Consider the following 21,907-nt stretch of genomic DNA (forward strand, 5'->3'; position numbering starts at 1 on the left):
GCAGGAAAGGGGTTAACATCAGGGGCAATCAAAGGGTTAAATGTGTTCCCTATGTGTGCTTTCTTACTGTGTGGGGGGATGCTGACACTAAACAAAGAGAGAGATCAGTGTTCCTAAATAGTAGGAATCACAGATCTCTCTCTTCCTCTGTGACAGAACGAGGCAGACCTCCGTTCTGTCATTCCCCCGAACAGGGCCGTCTTAATGAGCGGGCACACCTGGGCACTGCCCAGGGGCCCCAGTTGCATGGGGGGCCCTGCACTTTCCCCAAAGCAGCTTCTCCTTGAGCCCACACTGCCGGAAATTGGGGGCCCCATTATGGCACTGAGAGTGATGGATACACAGGGGAGGCAGGCTTGCAGCGGTGCACTGTGCAGAACGATACCTATTATTTCACAGCCAGCAGGGAGGGGCGGGGCCAGAGTGCCAGTGATGCTCTGACCTGCCCCATGCAGCTTGAATGCTCAGGACTCAAAGACCGCAGGGTATGATCTGGAGTGGGAGCTGCTGAGTCGGCAGCACTGAGAGCCCACCAGCAGAAGTGGCATTGTGGATGGTGTAATGGTGAGCCCAGCTGTCCAGCACTGTTTGCACCAAAGGGCTTGGAATGCCCGGAGGGATACTCCCTCCTCCACCCCTCCTTCTGCCTGCATGACTTGATTGGTATAGGTGAGTCCTTGTCACAGTACTGGAGGTGGGCACATAGCCAAAAGTTCACATGCACTGTATCTCCACTGGAAAAGGGGGTACTGCATGGATGGAATAATGGTGCTGGGGGGTATCAAGGGTGTATGGGGGGGAAACAATGCTGAGGGGGATCTGGGGTGTATAGGGGGTAGCAATGCTTGGAGTATCTTGGGTGGCTAAAGTGCTAGAGGTATCAGGGATCTAGAGAGGCCACAGTGTAGGGGGTATCAGGGATGTAGTGGGGTCACAATACAAGGGGTATCTTGTGGTATATGGTAACAGTGCTGGGGGGAATATCTAGGGTGCAGAAAGGAATCAGAGTGCTGGGGGGATATCTGGGATGTAGAGGGATCAGAGTGCTGGGGGGATATCTGGGATGTAGAGGGATCAGAATGCTGGGGGGATATTTGGGCTGTAGAGGGGCCAGAGTGCTGGGGTGAATATCTAGGGTGCAGAGGGGTCAGAGTGCTGGAGGGATATCTGGCGTGTAGAGGGGTCAGAGTGCTGGGGGATATCTGGGATGTAGAGGGGTCAGAGTGATGGGGGGATATCTGGGGTGTAGAGGGATCAGAGTTCTGGGGGGGTATCTGGGGTGTAGAGAGATCAGAGTGCTGGGGGGATATCTGGAATGTAGAGGGGTCAGAGTGCTGGGGGATATCTGGGATGTAGAGGGATCAGAGTGCTGGGGGGATATCTGGAATGTAGAGGGGTCAGAGTGATGGGGGGATATCTGGGGTGTAGAGGGATCAGAGTTCTGGGGGGGGGTATCTGGGATGTAGAGAGATCAGAGTGCTGGGGGGATATCTGGAATGTAGAGTGGTCAGAGTGCTGGGGGATATCTGGGATGTAGAGGGATCAGAGTTCTGGGGGGATATCTGGGATGTAGAGGGATCAGAGTGCTGGGGGATATCTGGGGTGCAGAGGGGTCAGAGCGCTGGGGGGATATCTGGGATGTAGAGGGATCAGAGTGCTGGGGGGGATATCTGGGATGTAGAGGGATCAGAATGCTGGGGGGATATCTGGGATGTAGAGGGGTCAGAGTGCTGGGGGGATATCTGGGGTGTAGAGGGATCAGAGTGCTGGTGGGATATCTGGAATGTAGAGGGGTCAGAGTGATGGGGGGATATCTGGGGTGTAGAGGGATCAGAGTTCTGGGGGGATATCTGGGATGTAGGGAGATCAGAGTGCTGGTGGGATATCTGGAATGTAGAGGGGTCAGAGTGATGGGGGGATATCTGGGGTGTAGAGGGATCAGAGTTCTGGGGGGATATCTGGGATGTAGAGAGATCAGAGTGCTGGGGGGATATCTGGGGTGTAGAGGGATCAGAGTGCTGGGGGATATCTGGAATGTAGAGGGGTCAGAGTGATGGGGGGATATCTGGGGTGTAGAGGGATCAGAGTTATGGGGGGATATCTGGGATGTAGAGGGGTCAGAGTGCTGGGGGGATATCTGGGGTGTAGAGGGATCAGAGTTCTGGGGGATATCTGGAATGTAGAGGGGTCAGAGTGATGGGGGGATATCTGGGGTGTAGAGGGATCAGAGTTATGGGGGGATATCTGGGATGTAGAGAGATCAGAGTGCTGGGGGAAATCTGGGATGTAGAGGGATCAGAGTGCTGGGGGGGGTATCTGGGGTGTAGAGGGGTCAGAGTGCTGGGGGGGTATCTGGGGTGTAGAGGGGTCAGAGTGCTGGGGGGATATCTAGGGTGTAGAGGGGCCATAGTGCTGGGGAGGTATTTGGGGTTGAGAATCAAGGGGGTGTGGAGGTGGTAACAGGATAACAATGGTAGGGGGAAACCTGGTGCGTGTGTGTGTGTGTGTGTGGAGGGGGGGGTTGGTTGGACGGCGTTAGGAGTGCTGGATGTATATAAGATGTAGAGGGGTTACAATGTTGGGGTATCTGAGACCCTGTCAGGCTGGATGGTGCCTCATGATTTTTATTGGCAGCCGTGTCTATACTTGTTACAACTGTCCTGAGCATCATTCTAGCAGATATATTATATGCACAGGACAGCTTGGTTACTTTATGTATGTAGTATTTTCCCACTGTTTCTTTGCTGTACAGAATGATTGTTCATGTAGGTAAAGCGGAGCTCCACCCAAAAGGGGAAGCTCTGCTTGTCTGCCTCCTACCTACTTGATGTCTGTTTACCTGCGCTGTCTCAATTGTAGGGGCCCCAGAGCATTACTTTGCCCAGGGGCCCATGATGCTATTAAGACGGCCCTGCCCCCGAACAATCCCGGGTGGCCAGCAGCAAGACCAGGAAGTGCGAACAACATACAGGTACGTTGTTTTGCGCAGCCAGGCCACCTTGCTGCAGTATATGTGGGATATTAGGATGCTGTATGTGGGAAAACAACCAAGCACATTGTGATACAGGAGGGACATGGGTAGCCTTTTACCAGGCCTTTTAATTCAGACTGCTAAAAGCTTATTTAATGTGATTGGAAAGTCTTGTTTTAAAAATAAATAAATAAATAAATAAATAAATAAATAAATAACAAACATGTTATACTAAACTGCTTTATGCAGTGGATTTGCACAAAGCAGCCTGGATCCTCCTCTTCTCAGGTCCCTCTTCACTGCTCCTGGCCCCTCCCTCCTGTCGAGTGCTCCCACAGCAAGCAGCTTGCTATGGGGGGCACCCAAGCCAAGTCACAGCTCCGTGTGTCCATTCAGACATGGAGCCCCGCCCCGTCCCCGCCCCCGCCCCGTCTCTCCCCTGATTGGCCAACTCACTTTGATTGACAGCCAATGGCGCCACTGCTGTGTCTCAGACAATCAGGAGGAGAGTCCCGGATGACTAAGACACTCGTGGACATTGCTGGAGAGAGATGGGGCTCAGGTAAGTAATTGGGGGGTGCTGGGGAGGCTGCTACATACAGAAGGTTTTTTTATCTTAATGCATAGAATAGAATAGAGAAAACCTTCTGCTTTTACAATTCTTTTAAGCTACAGCCAGCACTCTCATGAGGACCTGCATTTAAAGCAGAATTACGGGATATCCCTAACTACTCTTAAAAAACTCCCTCCCCTCCAAACACCTAAGCTGGCTACCATGTGTAAGAAAGGTGCATATACTTACCTATTCTCATCTCTCTTCAGTCCGGTCATATGATCCCTGGTTTTAGCCAGTGACCGGCTGCAGAGGAAAGGGGAGAGCGCTCTGACAACAGCCCGTCTATTTTCAAGGCTTCCTCTTCCCTACATTTGTGCTGGTTGACACAGGGAAGCCGGATCACATGACTGGAGCGGGCTGATAATAGGTAACTATACACTGTACATCTTTCCTACACAAGTTAGTTAGCATAGATGTCAGGAGGGGGGAGGGGACAATTTTAAGAGTAGTTAGGGTTATCCCGGAATTCTATTTTAACATTCTTATAGGGCGTACACACGGTCGGACTTTGTTCGGACATTCTGACAACAAAATCCTAGGATTTTTTCCGACGGATGTTGGCTCAAACTTGTCTTGCATACACACGGTCACACAAAGTTGTCGGAAAATCAGATTGTTCTGAACGTGGTGACGTAAAACACGTACGTCAGGACTATAAACGGGGCAGTAGCCAATAGCTTTCATCTCTTTATTTATTCTGAGCATGCGTGGCACTTTGTCCGTCGGATTTGTGTACACACGATCGGAATTTCCGACAACGGATTTTGTTGTCAGAAAATTTTATATCCTGCTCTCAAACTTTGTGTGTCGGAAAATCAGAAGGAAAATGTGTGATGGAGCCTACACACGGTCGGAATTTCCGACAACAAGGTCCTATCACACATTTTCTGTCGGAAAATCCGACCGTGTGTACGGGGCATTAGAGTGAAGCTAAAGAATGTTTTAGGGAAATTAAGCTGATCAAAGTTTTGTTAAGATGCTTTTTAAGTAGTTACTGAATCTGAAGTGTCAACAATGGTTTCTCTAGACTCTAAAGTTGCTAGGGTTCCTTGAGCAATGAGCAGTTTCTGCCTCTCAGATAGGTTCCCACTGACACCAATGATCTTTTTATCTGTCGTTAAGGAGCATTCTTCCCACTGACTATGACACTAATATATCATGAGTTGTAAAAATAGGGGTTCCCTGAGACCGGAACGTTTTTTCAAGGGTTCTGTTGTGTTGAATAGGTTGAGAAAGGCTGGTTTACAAGCCAAGATTAAAGTAGTACTAAAGCCTTACATTTAATACGATAATTACATTCGTAAAGACATATTCAACAGAGGACTATTCATGTTTGCTACTGAAACAGTTCAGAAGTGTTTACAATTTGCTATCTTTAAAGTGGAGTTCCACCCACTTTTACAACTCTTCAGCATCCCTCACTAAACTGTGCACTGTAAACGAATTGGATATTTTTTAATTTTTTTTCTCAGCACCTACTGTATATCTACTGTATTCATTTTTCACTTCCTGCTCCCTGGCCGTGGCCCATCGCATCATTTCCTGTTTGCAATGTCTACTGGGAAGGGGCGGCAATCTCCTCTGACACTGCCGTTGCTATGGAAACCTGACCTGAAACCTATTACACTGCTTGTGCTGCACTGAGCATGTGCGAGATCTGCAAGGATGAGATCCAGGAAGAAATACAGTCTGGCTTCAGATGCCCACACATAAGATGGCCACGGCCTGCTGTAAGTTTATAAAATAACAAACTACTGCTATAAACTAACAAAACAGACCTTAGTTTACAGACTAACTTTACTAGACTACATTAAGCTTGTGTATTATAGGGGTATTTTTATTTGAAAAGTATAATTTCAGCTGGAACACCACTTTAAAACCCAGTTTGCAGCTTCCAGTTGGGGAGCTCACAGCTTCATAGAATGTCCACCAATTCCCTACTCAGCACTACATGTCCCATAATATCAAGCACAACTGTTCATGTGTTCCTAGTCCTCTCTGGTTGCCTATGCGCATCAGAGCAGGCAGCTTACTTGGCCTGGAACCTCTCTCGGGAACACGCAAGTCAACAGAGCCAGCATAGAAGAGGAACCTGGGGCAGCAATCCTGAGACCATATGAAAGGCAAGCTTTTAAAAATGTAGAAGCAGTGGACAAGGTAAGTGCTGACATCCACTGCTGTGATTTCTTTTAAAATATTAGGGTTTAGTAAGACTTTAACCACTTGACCACTGGTCACTTAAACCCCTTTCCTAACCAGACCAATTTTCAGCTTTCGGTGCTCTCACACTTTGAATGACAATTACTCAGTATGCAACACTGTACCCATATGGCATTTTTGTCCTTTTTTCACACAAATAGAGCTTTCTTTTGGTGGTATTTAATCACCGCTGAGTTTTTGATTTTTTGCACTATAAATGAAAAAAAAAAAGGAAATTCTGTAAAAAAAAAAATAAAAAATATTTCTTTGTTTCTGTTATAAAATTTTGCAAATTAGTAACTTTTCTTCATAAATTTTTGCCAAATATTATACTGCTACATATCTTTGGTAAAAATAATCCAAATCGGTGTATATTATTTGGTCTGAAAGTTATAGAGTCTACAAGCTGTGGTGCCAATCACTGAAAATTGATCACACCTGAAGTACTGCCTAGCTCATTTCTTGAGACCCTTATGGCCCGTACACACGATCCGAATATCGTACGACAGATCATACAACCATTTTCGCTTAATAGTGGCAAGTAGAAATTGAATAGGTAGATAAAGTCACGAAAATTCTCGTACGACAGAAAAAAAAAATCGAAAGTGATGTCATGTGTTGTAATGTATTTGTATTGTATTTTTGGATGACAACTATACTGACTAAACGAAAATCGTACGATCTGGAATCGTACGAGGAGAATGTTCGTGCATGTGCGATCGAATAATATCGGATGAACTGTTGTGATCGGATTTTGAAAGTAGTGTACACACAATCCGAAAATCGTACGATTCTTCCTCGGACGACCGTTTTCGTCTATGTTTGCCACCTCATCCCTTTAAACCCGAACACATATTAATTACACAGGTTCTGTGGCTGATTAAGGTGGTAATTAAATTCACGTGGTGCCTTATCTGCATTTAATTAGCCTCAGAACCTGTGTAATTCAAAGGTGTTCGGGTTTAAAGGGATGAGGTGGCAACTCTATTTTCGTCCGATATTCGGATTGTGTGTACGGGCCATAACAAGCTAGGACAGTACAAATACCACCCAAATGACCCCTTTTTGGAAAGTAGACATTCAAAGGTATTTAGAAAGAGGCATGGTGAGTTTTTTAAGTTTTTCCCACAATTCTTTGCAAAATCAAGATTTTTTTTTCTTTTTCTTTTTTTTTTTCACAAAATTGCAGGTTATTTCTCACACACAGCATATGCATACCACAAATTACACCCCAAAACACATTCTACTACTCCTCCTGAGTATGGCGATACCACATGTGTGAGACTTTTACACACCGTGGCCACATACAGAGGTCCAACATGCAGGGAGCACCATCAGGCGTTCTAGGAGCATAAATTTCACTAAAATTAATCTAATTTCTTTAATACCTCTTGCACTTTTGAAGGCCCTGGAGCACCAGGACAATAAAAAAAGCACATAAAATGACCCCATTATGGAGAAAAACACCCCAACGTATAATCTATGAGGCATATCGAGTCTTTTGAACATGTAATTTTTTTCTACAAGTTTTTGAAAAATGTGGAAAGAAGATGAAAACGCATTTTTTTTTACACAAAGTTGTCCATTTATACAATATTTCTAACACATAGCATGTACATAGCTAAAATTACACCCCAAAACATTGTCTGCTACTCCTCCCGAGTATGGCGATACCACAAGTGTGAGACTTTTACACAGCCTGGCCACATACAGAGGTCCAACATGCAGGGAGCACCATCAGGCGTTCTAGGGGCATAAATGTCAAATCTAATTTGACTACCTATTACACTTTGAGGCACTGTAGTGGCATGGATGAGCCGTGGATGGGGATGGCTAAGCATGGTTGAGCCATGAATGTGGATGGCTGGGTATGGCTGAGTATGGATGGGATGGCTGAGTATGGTTGAATATGGCTGGGTGGGTATGAATGGGATGGCTGGGTATAGCTGTATGGATTGGATGGATGGGTATGGCTGAGTATAGATGGGATGGCTGGGTCGGGTATGGCTGAGTATGGCTGGGTGGATATGGATGGGATGGCTAAGTGTGGATGGGATGGCTGGGTATGGCTGAGGATGGATGGATGAGTATTGCTGAGTATGCATGAGTATTGCTAAGTATGGATGAATAAGTATTGCTGAATATGGATGGCTGAGCATGGATGGATGAGTATTGCTGAGCATGGATGAGTTTTGCTACGCATGGATGGATGGATGAGTATTGCTAAGCATGGATGGATGGATGAGTATTGCTGAGGATGGATGGATGGATGAGTATTGCCGAGGATGGATGGATGGATGAGTATTGCTGAGGATGGATGGATGGATGAGTATTGCTGAGGATGGATGGATGTGTATTGCTGAGAATGGATGGATGAGTATTGCTGAGGATGGATGGATGAGTATTGCTGAGCATAGATGGATGGATGAGTATTGCTGAGCATGGATGGATGGATGAGTATTGCTGAGTATGGATGGCTGAGCATGGATGGATGGAAGAGTATTGCTGAGGATGTATTGCTGAGAATGGATGGATGGATGAGTATTGCTGAGGATGGATGGATGGATGAGTATTGCTGAGGATGGATGGATGAGTATTGCTGAGGATGGATGGATGAGTATCGCTGAGCATGGATGAGTATGGATGGCTGAGCATGGATTGGTGGATGAGTATTGCTGAGGATGGATGGATGGATGAGTATTGCTGAGGATGGATGGATGAGTATTGCTGAGCATGGATGAGTATGGATGGCTGAGGATGGATGGATGAGTATTGCTGAGGGTGGATGGATGGATGAGTATTGCTGAGGATGGATGGATGGATGGATGAGTATTGCTGAGGATGGATTAGTATTGCTGAGGATAGTTGAGCATGGATGGATGGCTGGATGAGTGCAGGAATTGTAACATATCAGTGCTGTGGGCACTACACATCCAGCCCACAGCGCTGCAGCACTTGATCCCTCCCCTCTCTGTTCAGATCGGTACAGAGAGGGGAGAGAGGAACCGGACGTGACGCCGGTTTGTTTACAAGTGATCGCTCCATCATTCGACGGAGTGATCGCATGGTAAACGGCCGCTGTCAGCGGCCATTTACCGTGATCCGTGAGAGGACCCGGCGGTCACAGATATTCCCGGGGGCACGCCCCAGGTTCTAGGAGGACGTCCATGGATGCCCTCCCAGAATAAGCCGACGCGCTGCAGCTGTATTTCTGCTATGGCCCAGCATGTAGTTATATAATACTGTTTATGGCCCAAAATGAAATCCGTCATGAGAGAAATATGAAGGCTGCCATTGATTGCCTCCTTTTAAAAACACTAGTTCCCTGACTATTATGCTGATTCTCTATAATATTTTTCTCTATATGCTTCTAGATGTTCTGAGTTTCTGACCCTGAACACTTACCTTTCACGTGGGTGCCTCTGTCTTGCAGATTACGCTAGCTCAGCGAAGGATGGCTCCGCTGATCCCCACTGAGCAGTAGGATGACAGGTCCTGTCCGCTCCGCTGTGAAGAGCGGACACAGTCCTGCTCTCCTCTATGGGGAAATTAGGTGGAAACATACTGCCTGTCCATTTTCATCCAATCCTATTTGATCCAATCCGCCAGACTGATGGAAAATAGGACCACCATCCATCTAGATTTTGCGGGCAGGATCGGATCAGATGGCTGCGGGTGTCAGCAGACATGTGTGTGACATAGAGGAGACTGGAGGGTGCGATCAAGTCCGCCTGAAACACTGAAGGGCAGGCCTGATCGGAAAGCCCATGTGAAAGGACCCTTAGGCAAATATCTTGCAGAAAACTGCAACTGGGAGTCTGGGTGTGGGCAGATAGCTGCAGCCTGGAAGCCCAAACAAGGCATTGTCATTCTTAACATAAAGCATTGACCTCTGAAGAGTGATTAGCAGAGTGTTTGAGGGGCAGTGAGGGTGCAATATGTTGCCTCCTCACCGCTAGAGATGGGCTCGGCATGTTCAAATCCCACATGCCCGATCCCACCAGGAAGCCGACAGCCCGACACTGCACATCGCTAATCACAGGGTGTGATGGCTCATTCCCTGTGATTAGAACTGTGCAGTGTCCCACTGCCTGTGATTAACGCTGTGCAGTGTCTCACTCCCTGTAATTAGCATTGTGCAGTGTCTCACTCCCTGTGATTAGCGCTGTGCAGTGTCTCACTCCCTGTAATTAGCTTTGTGCAGTGTCTCACTGCCTGTGATTAGCATTGTGCAGTGTCTCACTCCCTGTGATTAGCGCTGTGCAGTGTGACAAAAAATACAACCACCATTTTATTTCTAGGGTGTCTACTAAAAAAATATATATGTTTGGGGGTTCTAAGTAACATTCTAGCAAAAAAAAAAAAAAATGATTTTAACTTGAAACCAACAAATGTCAGAAAAAGGTTTAGAGTTTAAGTGGTTAAACTTTTTTCACTTACACAGGAAGTCTATTCCATTGACAAATTGTTACAATGTTTATACTTATGTTCAACAGATAAAGAATGTTTTGTTTCTTGGCAGACTGCCCGGTTTTTCTCTTCCTTTCTTTTGAGGACAGTGGCTTCAGAAGAGCAGAGAGAATTCTTTGCATAGAAAGAATTGTGAAAAACTTTATTCAAGATCGCGATAACGATTCTTGACAATTAATCACGATAACAATTCTTGACGATTAATTGTGCAGCAGTGTCTCACTGCTTGTGATTAGCGCTGTGCAGTGGCTCACTGCTTATGATTACCGCTGTGCAGTGGCTCACTGTCTGTGATTAGCACTGTGCAGTGTCTCACTCCCTGTGATTAGCGCTGTGCAGTGTCTCACTGCCTATGATTAGTGCAGACAAGCAGTGAGACACTGCATATCGCTAACCACAGGCAATGAGACACTGCACAGCGCAAATCACAGGCAATGAGACACTCCACAGCACTAATCACAGGCAGTGAGACACTGCACAACGCTAATCACAGCCAGTGATACACTGCGCAGCGCTAATCACAGGCAGTGAGACACTGCACAGCGCTAATCACAGGCAATGATACACTGCACAGCGCTAATCACAGGCAGTGAGACCCTGCACAGCGCTAATCACAGGGAGTGAGACACTGCACAGCACTAATCATAGGCAATGACACACTGCACAGCACTAATCACAGGCAGTGAGACACTGCACAGTGCTAATCACAGGCAGTGAGACACTGCACAGTGCTAATCACAGGCAATGATACACTGCACAGCGCTAATCACAGGCAGTGAGACACTGCACAGCGCTAATCACAGACAGTGAGACACTGCACAGCGCTAATCACAGGCAGTGAGACACTGCACAGCGCAGCGCTAATCACAGGCAATGATACACTGCACAGCGCTAATCACAAGCAGTGAGACACTGCACAGCGCTAATCACAGGCAGTGAGACACTGCACAGCGCTAATCACAGGCAGTGAGACACTGCACAGCGCTAATCACAGGCAGTGAGACACTGCACAGCGCTAATCACAGAGAGTTAAAGACTGCACAGCGCTAATCACAGGCAATGAGACACTGCACAGCACTAATCACAAGCAGTGAGACACTGCACAGCACTATTCACAGGGAGTTAGACACTGCATAACGCTAATCACAGGGAGTGAGACACTGCACAGCGCTAATCACAGGCAATGAGACACTGCACAGCGCTAATCACAGGCAATGAGACACTGCACAGCGCTAATCACAGGCAATGAGACACTGCACAGCGCTAATCACAGGCAATGAGACACTGCACAGCGCTAATCACAGACAATGAGACACTGCACAGCACTAATCACAGGGAGTTAGACACTGCACAGCGCTAATCACAAGCAATGAGACACTGCACAGTGCTAATCACAGACAGTGAGACACTGCACAGTGCTAATCACAGGCAGTGAGACACTGCACAGCACTAATCACAGAGAGTTAAAGACTGCACAGCGCTAATCACAGGCAACGAGACACTGCACAGTGCTAATCACAGGCAGTGAGACACTGCACAGCGCTAATCACAGGCAGTGAGACACTGCACAGCACTAATCACAGGCAATGAGACACTGCACAGCGCTAATCACAGGCAGTGAGACACAGCACAGCGCTAATCACAGGCAGTGAGACACCGCACAGCGCTAATCACAGGCAATGAGACACTGCACAGCGCTAATCACAGGCAATGAGACACTGCACAGCGCTAATCACAGACAATGAGACACTGCACAGCACTAATTACAGGGAGTTAGACACTGCACAGCGCTAATCACAAGCAATGAGACACTGCACAGTGCTAATCACAGACAGTGAGACACTGCACAGCACTAATCACAGGCAGTGAGACACTGCACAGCACTATTCACAGGGAGTTAGACACTGCACAACGCTAATCACAGGCAATGAGACACTGCACAGCACTATTCACAGGGAGTTAGACACTGCACAACGCTAATCACAGGCAATGAGACACTGCACAACGCTAATCACAGGCAATGAGACACTGCACAGCGCTAATCACAGGCAATGAGACACTGCACAGCGCTATTCACAGGGAGTTAGACACTGCACAGCGCTAATCACAAGCAATGAAACACTGCACAGTGTTAATCACAGACAGTGAGACACTGCACAGTGCTAATCACAGGCAGTGAGACACTGCACAGCGCTAATCACAGGCAATGATACACTGCACAGCGCTAATCACAGGCAATGAGACACTGCACAGCGCTAATCACAGGCAGTGAGACACTGCACAGCGCTAATCACAGGCAGTGAGACACTGCACAGCACTAATCACAGGCAGTGAGACACTGCACAGCACTAATCACAGGCAATGATACACTGCACATCGCTAATCACAGGCAGTGAGACACTGCACAGCGCTAATCACAGGCAGTGAGACACTGCACAGTGCTAATCACAGGGAGTGAGACACTGCACAGCGCTAAACACAGGCAGTGAGACACTGCACAGCGCAAATCACAGGCAATGAGACACTGCACAGCGCTAATCACAGGCAGTGAGACACTGCACAGCGCTAATCACAGGCAATGAGACACTGCACAGCGCCAATCACAGGTAGTGAGACACTGCATAGCGCTAAACACAGGCAATGAGACACTGCATAAGGCTAATCACAGGGAGTTAGACACTGCAGAGTGCTAATCAGAAGCAGTGAGACTCTGCACAGTGCTAATCACAGGCAGTGAGACACTGCACAGCGCTAATCACAGGCAATGAGACACTGCACAGCACTAATCACAGGCAATGAGACACTACACAGTGCTAATCACAGGCAATGAGACACTGCACAGCACTAATCACAGGCAGTGAGACACTGCACAGCCCTAATCACCAACAGTGAGACACTGCACAGTGCTAATCACAGGGATTTAGACACTGCACAGCGCTAATCACAGGCAATGAGACACTGCACAGCGCTAATCACGGGCAATGAGACACTGCAGAGCGCTAATCACAGGGAGTGAGACACTGCACAGCGCTAATCACAAGCAGTGAGACACTGCACAGCGCTAATCACAGGGAGTGAGACACTGCACAGCGCTAATCACAGAGAGTGAGCCACTGCACAATGCTAATCACAGGCAGTGAGACACTGTGCAGCGTTAATCACAGGCAGTGAGACACTGCGCATCGCTAATCACAGGGAGTTAGACACTGCACAGCGCTAATCACAGGCAAAAAGACACTGCACAGCGCTAATCACAGGGAGTGAGACACTGCATAGTGCTAAACACAGGCAATGAGACACTGCACAGCGCTAGTCACAGGCAGTGAGACACTGCGCAGCGCTAATCACATGGAGTGAGACAGTGCACAGCGCTAATCACAAGCAGTGAGACACTGCACAACGCTAATCACAGGGAGTTAGACACTGCACAGAGCTAATCACAGGCAATGAGACACTGCACAGCGCTAATCACAGGGAGTGAGACACTGCGCAGCGCTAATCACAAGGAGTTAGACACTGCACAGCGCTAATCACAGGCAATGAGACACTGCACAATGCTAATCACAGGGAGTGAGACACTGCACAGCGCTAATCACCAACAGTGAGACACTGCACAGCGCTAATCACAGGGATTTAGACACTGCACAGCGCTAATCACAGGCAATGAGACACTGCACAGCGCTAATCACGGGCAATGAGACACTGCACAGCGCTAATCTGCAACAGTGAGACACTGCACAGCGCTAATCACAGGGATTTAGACACTGCACAGCACTAATCACAGGCAATGAGACACTGCACAGCGCTAATCACGGGCAATGAGACACTGCCCAGCGCTAATCACAGGGAGTGAGACACTGCACAGTGCTAATCACAAGCAGTGAGACACTGCACAGCGCTAATCACAGAGAGTGAGCCACTGCACAACGCTAATCACAGGCAGCGAGACACTGTGCAGCGTTAATCACAGGCAGTGAGACACTGTGCAGCGTTAATCACAGGCAGTGAGACACTGCGCATCGCTAATCACAGGGAGTTAGACACTGCACAGCGCTAATCACAGGCAAAAAGACACTGCACAGCGCTAATCACAGGGAGTGAGACACTGCATAGCGCTAAACACAGGCAATGAGACACTGCACAGCGCTAGTCACAGGCTGTGAGACAGTGCACAGCGCTAATCACAGGCAATGAGACACTGCACAGCACTATTCACAGGGAGTTAGACACTGCATAGCGCTAATCACAAGCAATGAGACACTGCACAGTGCTAATCACAGACAGTGAGACACTGCACAGTGCTAATCACAGGCAGTGAGACACTGCACAGCACTAATCACAGAGAGTTAAAGACTGCACAGCGCTAATCACAGGCAATGAGACACTGCACAGCACTAATCACGGGCAATGAGACACTGCACAGCGCTAATCACAGGGAGTGAGACACTGCACAGCGCTAATCACAGGCAGTGAGACACTGCACAGCGCTAATCACAGGGAGTGAGACACTGCATAGCGCTAAACACAGGCAATGAGACACTGCACAGCGCTAGTCACAGGCAGTGAGACACTGCGCAGCGCTAATCACATGGAGTGAGACAGTGCACAGCGCTAATCACAAGCAGTGAGACACTGCACAGCGCTAATCACAGGGAGTGAGTCACTGTACAGCGCTAATCACAGGGAGTTAGACACTGCACAGAGCTAATCACAGGCAATGAGACACTGCACAGTGCTAATCACAGGGAGTGAGACACTGCGCAGCGCTAATCACAGGGAGAGAGACACTTCACAGCGCTAATCACAAGGAGTGAGACACTGCACAGCGCTAATCACAGGGAGTGAGACACTGCACAGCACTAATCACAGGCAGTCAGACACTGCACAGCGCTAATCACAGGCAGTGAGACACTGCACAGCACTAATCACGGGGAGTTAGACACTGCACAGAGCTAATCACAGGCAATGAGACACTGCACAGAGCTAATCACAGGGAGTGAGACACTGCGCAGCGCTAATCACAAGGAGTGAGACACTGCACAGCGCTAATCACAGGGAGTGAGACACTTCACAGCACTAATCACAGGGAGTTAGACACTGCACAGCGCTAATCACAGGCAATGAGACACTGCATAGCACTAATCACAGGGAGTGAGCCACTGCACAGCACTAATCACAGGCAGTGAGACACTGCACAGCACTAATCACAGGCAATGAAACACTGCACAGCACTAATCACAGGCAGTGAGACACTACACAGCATGAATCACAGGGAATGAGACACTGCACAGCACTAGTCACAGGCAGTGAGACACTGCACAGCACTAATCACAGGGAGTGAGCCAATGCACAGCACTAATCACAGGCAATGAAACACTGCACAGCACTAATCACAGGCAGTGAGACACTGCACAGCACGAATCACAGGGAATGAGACACTGCACAGCACTAATCACAGGGAGTGAGACACTGCGCAGCGCTAATCACATGGAGTGAGACACTACACAGTGCTAATCACAGGGAGTGAGCCACTGCACAGCACTAATCACAGGCAATGAAACACTGCACAGCACTAATCACAGGGAGTGAGACACTGCATAGCGCTAAACACAGGCAGTGAGACAATGCGCAGCGCTAATCACATGGAGTGAGACACTGGACAGCGCTAATCACAGGGAGTGAGCCACTGCATAGCGCTAAACACAGGCAGTGAGACACTGCACAGCACTAATCACAGGGAGTGAGAAACTGCACAGCGCTAATCACAAGCAGTGAGACACTGCACAGCGCTAATCACAGGCAATGAGACACTGCAAAGCACTAATCACAGAGAGTTAAAGACTGCACAGCGCTAATCACAGGCAATGAGACACTGCACAGCACTAATCACGGGCAATGAGACACTGCACAGCGCTAATCACAGGGAGTGAGACACTGCACAGCGCTAATCACAGGCAAAAAGACACTGCACAGTGCTAATCACAGGGAGTGAGACACTGCATAGCGCTAAACACAGGCAATGAGACACTGCACAGCGCTAGTCACAGGCAGTGAGACACTGCACAGCGCTAATCACAGGGAGTGAGACACTGCACAGCGCTAATCACAGGGAGTGAGACACTGCACAGCGCTAATTACAGGCAATGAGACACTGCACAGCACTATTCACAAGCAGTGAGACACTGCATAGCACTAATCACAGGCAGTGAGACACTGCACAGCACTATTCACAGGAAGTTAGACACTGCAAAGCGCTAATCACAGGCAATGAGACACTGCACAGCGCTAATCACATGGAGTGAGACACTGCACAGCGCTAATCACAGGCAATGAGACACTGCACAGCGCTAATCACAGGCAGTGAGACACTGCACAGCACGAATCACAGGGAATGAGACACTGCACAGCACTAATCACAGGGAGTGAGACACTGCGCAGCGCTAATCACATGGAGTGAGACACTACACAGTGCTAATCACAGGGAGTGAGCCACTGCGCAGCACTAATCACAGGCAATGAAACACTGCACAGCACTAATCACAGGGAGTGAGACACTGCATAGCGCTAAACACAGGCAGTGAGACACTGCGCAGCGCTAATCACATGGAGTGAGACACTGGACAGCGCTAATCACAGGGAGTGAGCCACTGCATAGCGCTAAACACAGGCAGTGAGACACTGCACAGCACTAATCACAGGGAGTGAGAAACTGCACAGCGCTAATCACAAGCAGTGAGACACTGCACAGCGCTAATCACAGGCAATGAGACACTGCAAAGCACTAATCACAGAGAGTTAAAGACTGCACAGCGCTAATCACAGGCAATGAGACACTGCACAGCACTAATCACGGGCAATGAGACACTGCACAGCGCTAATCACAGGGAGTGAGACACTGCACAGCGCTAATCACAGGCAAAAAGACACTGCACAGTGCTAATCACAGGGAGTGAGACACTGCATAGCGCTAAACACAGGCAATGAGACACTGCACAGCGCTAGTCACAGGCAGTGAGACACTGCACAGCGCTAATCACAGGGAGTGAGACACTGCACAGCGCTAATTACAGGCAATGAGACACTGCACAGCACTATTCACAAGCAGTGAGACACTGCATAGCACTAATCACAGGCAGTGAGACACTGCACAGCACTATTCACAGGAAGTTAGACACTGCAAAGCGCTAATCACAGGCAATGAGACACTGCACAGCGCTAATCACATGGAGTGAGACACTGCACAGCGCTAATCACAGGCAATGAGACACTGCACAGCGCTAATCACAGGGAATTAGACACTGCACAGTGCTAATCACAGGGAGTGAGACACTGCACAGCGCTAATCACAGGCAATGAGACACTGCACAGCACGAATCACAGGGAATTAGACACTGCACAGTTCTAATCACAAGCAGTGAGACACTGCACAGCGCTAATCACAGGCAGTGAAACACTGCTCAGCGCTAATCACAAGCAGTGAGACACTGCACAGCGCTAATCACAAGCAGTGAGACACTGCCCAGTGCTAATCACAAGCAGTGAGACACTGCACAGCGCTAATCACAAGCAGTGAGACACTGCACAGCGCTAATCACAGGGAGTTAGACACTGCACAGCGCTAATCACAGGGAGTGCGCCACTGCACAACGCTGATCACCATCAGTGAGACACTGCAAAGCGCTAATCACAGGCAATGAGACACTGCACAGCGCTAATCACAGGCAATGAGACACTGCACAGCACGAATCACAGGGAATTAGACACTGCACAGTGCTAATCACAAGCAGTGAGACACTGAACAGCACGAATCACAGGGAATTAGACACTGCACAGTGCTAATCACAAGCAGTGAGACACTGCACAGCGCTAATCACAGGCAGTGAAACACTGCTCAGCGATAATCACAAGCAGTGAGACACTGCACAGCGCAAATCACAAGCAGTGAGACACTGCCCAGTGCTAATCACAAGCAGTGAGATACTGCACAGCGCTAATCACAAGCAGTGAGACACTGCACAGCGCTAATCACAGGGAGTTAGACACTGCACAACGCTAATCACAGGCAATGAGACACTGCACAGCGCTAATCACAGGCAATGAGACACTGCATAGCGCTAAACACAGGCAGTGAGACACTGCACAGCACGAATCACAGGGAGTTAGACACTGCACAGTGCTAATCACAAGCAGTGAGACACTGCACAGCGCTAATCACAGGCAGTGAGACACTGCCCAGCGCTAATCACAGGGAGTGAGCCACTGCACAGCACTAATAACAGGCAGTGAGATACTGCACAGTGCTAATCACAGGCAATGAAACACTGCACAGCACTAATCACAGGGAGTGAGACAATGCATAGCGCTAAACACAGGCAATGAGACACTGCACAGTGCTAATCACAGGGAGTGAGACACTGCACAGTGCTAATCACAGGGAGTGAGACACTGCACAGCGCTAATCACAAGCAGTGAGACACTGCACAGCGCTAATCACAGGCAATGAGACACTGCACAGCGCTAATCACAGGCAATGACACACTGCACAGCGCTAATCACAGGCAATGAGACACTGCACAGCGCTAATCACAGGGAGTGAGCCACTGCACAGCACTAATCACAGGCAGTGAGACACTGAACAACGCTAATCACAGGCAATGAGACACTGCACAGCGCTAATCACAGGGAGTGAGACACTGCACAGCATTAATCACAAGTGGTGAGACACTGCAAAACACTAATCACAGGGAGTGAGACACTGCACAGCGCTGATCACAGGGAGTGAGACAATGCACAGTGCTAATTATAGGCAGTGAGACACTGCACAGCACTAATCACAAGCAGTAAGACACTGCACTGCGCTAATCATAGGGAGTGAGATACTGCACAACACTAATCACAGGGAGAGACACTGCACAGTGCTAATCACAGGGAGTGAGACACTGCACAGCTCTAATCACAAGCAGTAAGACACTGCACTGCGCTATTTATAGGCAGTGAGACACTGCACAGTGCTAATCACAGGGAGTGAGAAACTGCACAGTGCTAATCACAAGCGGTGAGACACTGCACAGTGCTAATTATAGGCAGTGAGACACTGCACAACACTAATCACAGGGAGAGACACTGCACAGCGCTAATCACAGGGAGTGCGCCACTGCACAACGCTGATCACCATCAGTGAGACACTGCACAGTGCTAATCACAGGCAGTGAGACACTGCACAGCACTAATAACAGGGAGTGAGAAACTGCACAGTGCTAATCACAAGCAGTGAGACACTGCACAGCGCTAATCACAGGCAATGAGACACTGCAAAGCACTAATCACAGAGAGTTAAAGACTGCACAGCGCTAATCACAGGCAATGAGACACTGCACAGCACTAATCACGGGCAATGAGACACTGCACAGCGCTAATCACAGGGAGTGAGACACTGCACAGCGCTAATCACAGGCAAAAAGACACTGCACAGCGCTAATCACAGGGAGTGAGACACTGCATAGCACTAAACACAGGCAATGAGACACTGCACAGCGCTAGTCACAGGCAGTGAGACACTGCGCAGCGCTAATCACATGGAGTGAGACAGTGCACATCGCTAATCACAAGCAGTGAGACACTGCACAGCGCTAATCACAGGGAGTGAGTCACTGCACAGCGCTAATCACAGGGAGTTAGACACTGTACAGAGCTAATCACAGGCAATGAGACACTGCACAGCGCTAATCACAGGGAGTGAGACACTGCGCAGCGCTAATCACAAGGAGTGAGACACTTCACAGCGCTAATCACAAGGAGTGAGACACTGCACAGCGCTAATCACAGGGAGTGAGACACTGCACAGCACTAATCACAGGCAGTCAGACACTGCACAGTGCTAATCACAGGGAGTGAGACACTGCACAGTGCTAATCACAGGGAGTGAGACACTGCACAGCGCTAATCACAGGGAGTTAGACACTGCACAGCGCTAATCACAGGGAGTGCGCCACTGCACAACGCTGATCACCATCAGTGAGACACTGCAAAGCGCTAATCACAGGCAATGAGACACTGCACAGCGCTAATCACAGGCAATGAGACACTGCACAGCACGAATCACAGGGAATTAGACACTGCACAGTGCTAATCACAAGCAGTGAGACACTGCACAGCACGAATCACAGGGAATTAGACACTGCACAGTGCTAATCACAAGCAGTGAGACACTGCACAGCGCTAATCACAGGCAGTGAAACACTGCTCAGCGATAATCACAAGCAGTGAGACACTGCACAGCGCAAATCACAAGCAGTGAGACACTGCCCAGTGCTAATCACAAGCAGTGAGATACTGCACAGCGCTAATCACAAGCAGTGAGACACTGCACAGCGCTAATCACAGGGAGTTAGACACTGCACAACGCTAATCACAGGCAATGAGACACTGCACAGCGCTAATCACAGGCAATGAGACACTGCATAGCGCTAAACACAGGCAGTGAGACACTGCACAGCACGAATCACAGGGAGTTAGACACTGCACAGTGCTAATCACAAGCAGTGAGACACTGCACAGCGCTAATCACAGGCAGTGAGACACTGCCCAGCGCTAATCACAGGGAGTGAGCCACTGCACAGCACTAATAACAGGCAGTGAGATACTGCACAGCGCTAATCACAGGCAATGACACACTGCACAGCGCTAATCACAGGCAATGAGACACTGCACAGCGCTAATCACAGGGAGTGAGCCACTGCACAGCACTAATCACAGGCAGTGAGACACTGAACAACGCTAATCACAGGCAATGAGACACTGCACAGCGCTAATCACAGGGAGTGAGACACTGCACAGCATTAATCACAAGTGGTGAGACACTGCAAAACACTAATCACAGGGAGTGAGACACTGCACAGCGCTGATCACAGGGAGTGAGACAATGCACAGTGCTAATTATAGGCAGTGAGACACTGCACAGCACTAATCACAAGCAGTAAGACACTGCACTGCGCTAATCATAGGGAGTGAGATACTGCACAACACTAATCACAGGGAGAGACACTGCACAGTGCTAATCACAGGGAGTGAGACACTGCACAGCTCTAATCACAAGCAGTAAGACACTGCACTGCGCTATTTATAGGCAGTGAGACACTGCACAGTGCTAATCACAGGGAGTGAGAAACTGCACAGTGCTAATCACAAGCGGTGAGACACTGCACAGTGCTAATTATAGGCAGTGAGACACTGCACAACACTAATCACAGGGAGAGACACTGCACAGCGCTAATCACAGGGAGTGCGCCACTGCACAACGCTGATCACCATCAGTGAGACACTGCACAGTGCTAATCACAGGCAGTGAGACACTGCACAGCACTAATAACAGGGAGTGAGAAACTGCACAGTGCTAATCACAAGCAGTGAGACACTGCACAGCGCTAATCACAGGCAATGAGACACTGCAAAGCACTAATCACAGAGAGTTAAAGACTGCACAGCGCTAATCACAGGCAATGAGACACTGCACAGCACTAATCACGGGCAATGAGACACTGCACAGCGCTAATCACAGGGAGTGAGACACTGCACAGCGCTAATCACAGGCAAAAAGACACTGCACAGCGCTAATCACAGGGAGTGAGACACTGCATAGCACTAAACACAGG

The sequence above is a fragment of the Aquarana catesbeiana genome, linkage group LG03 (assembly GCF_042186555.1).
Source record: "Aquarana catesbeiana isolate 2022-GZ linkage group LG03, ASM4218655v1, whole genome shotgun sequence".
NCBI lineage: Eukaryota > Metazoa > Chordata > Amphibia > Anura > Ranidae > Aquarana > Aquarana catesbeiana.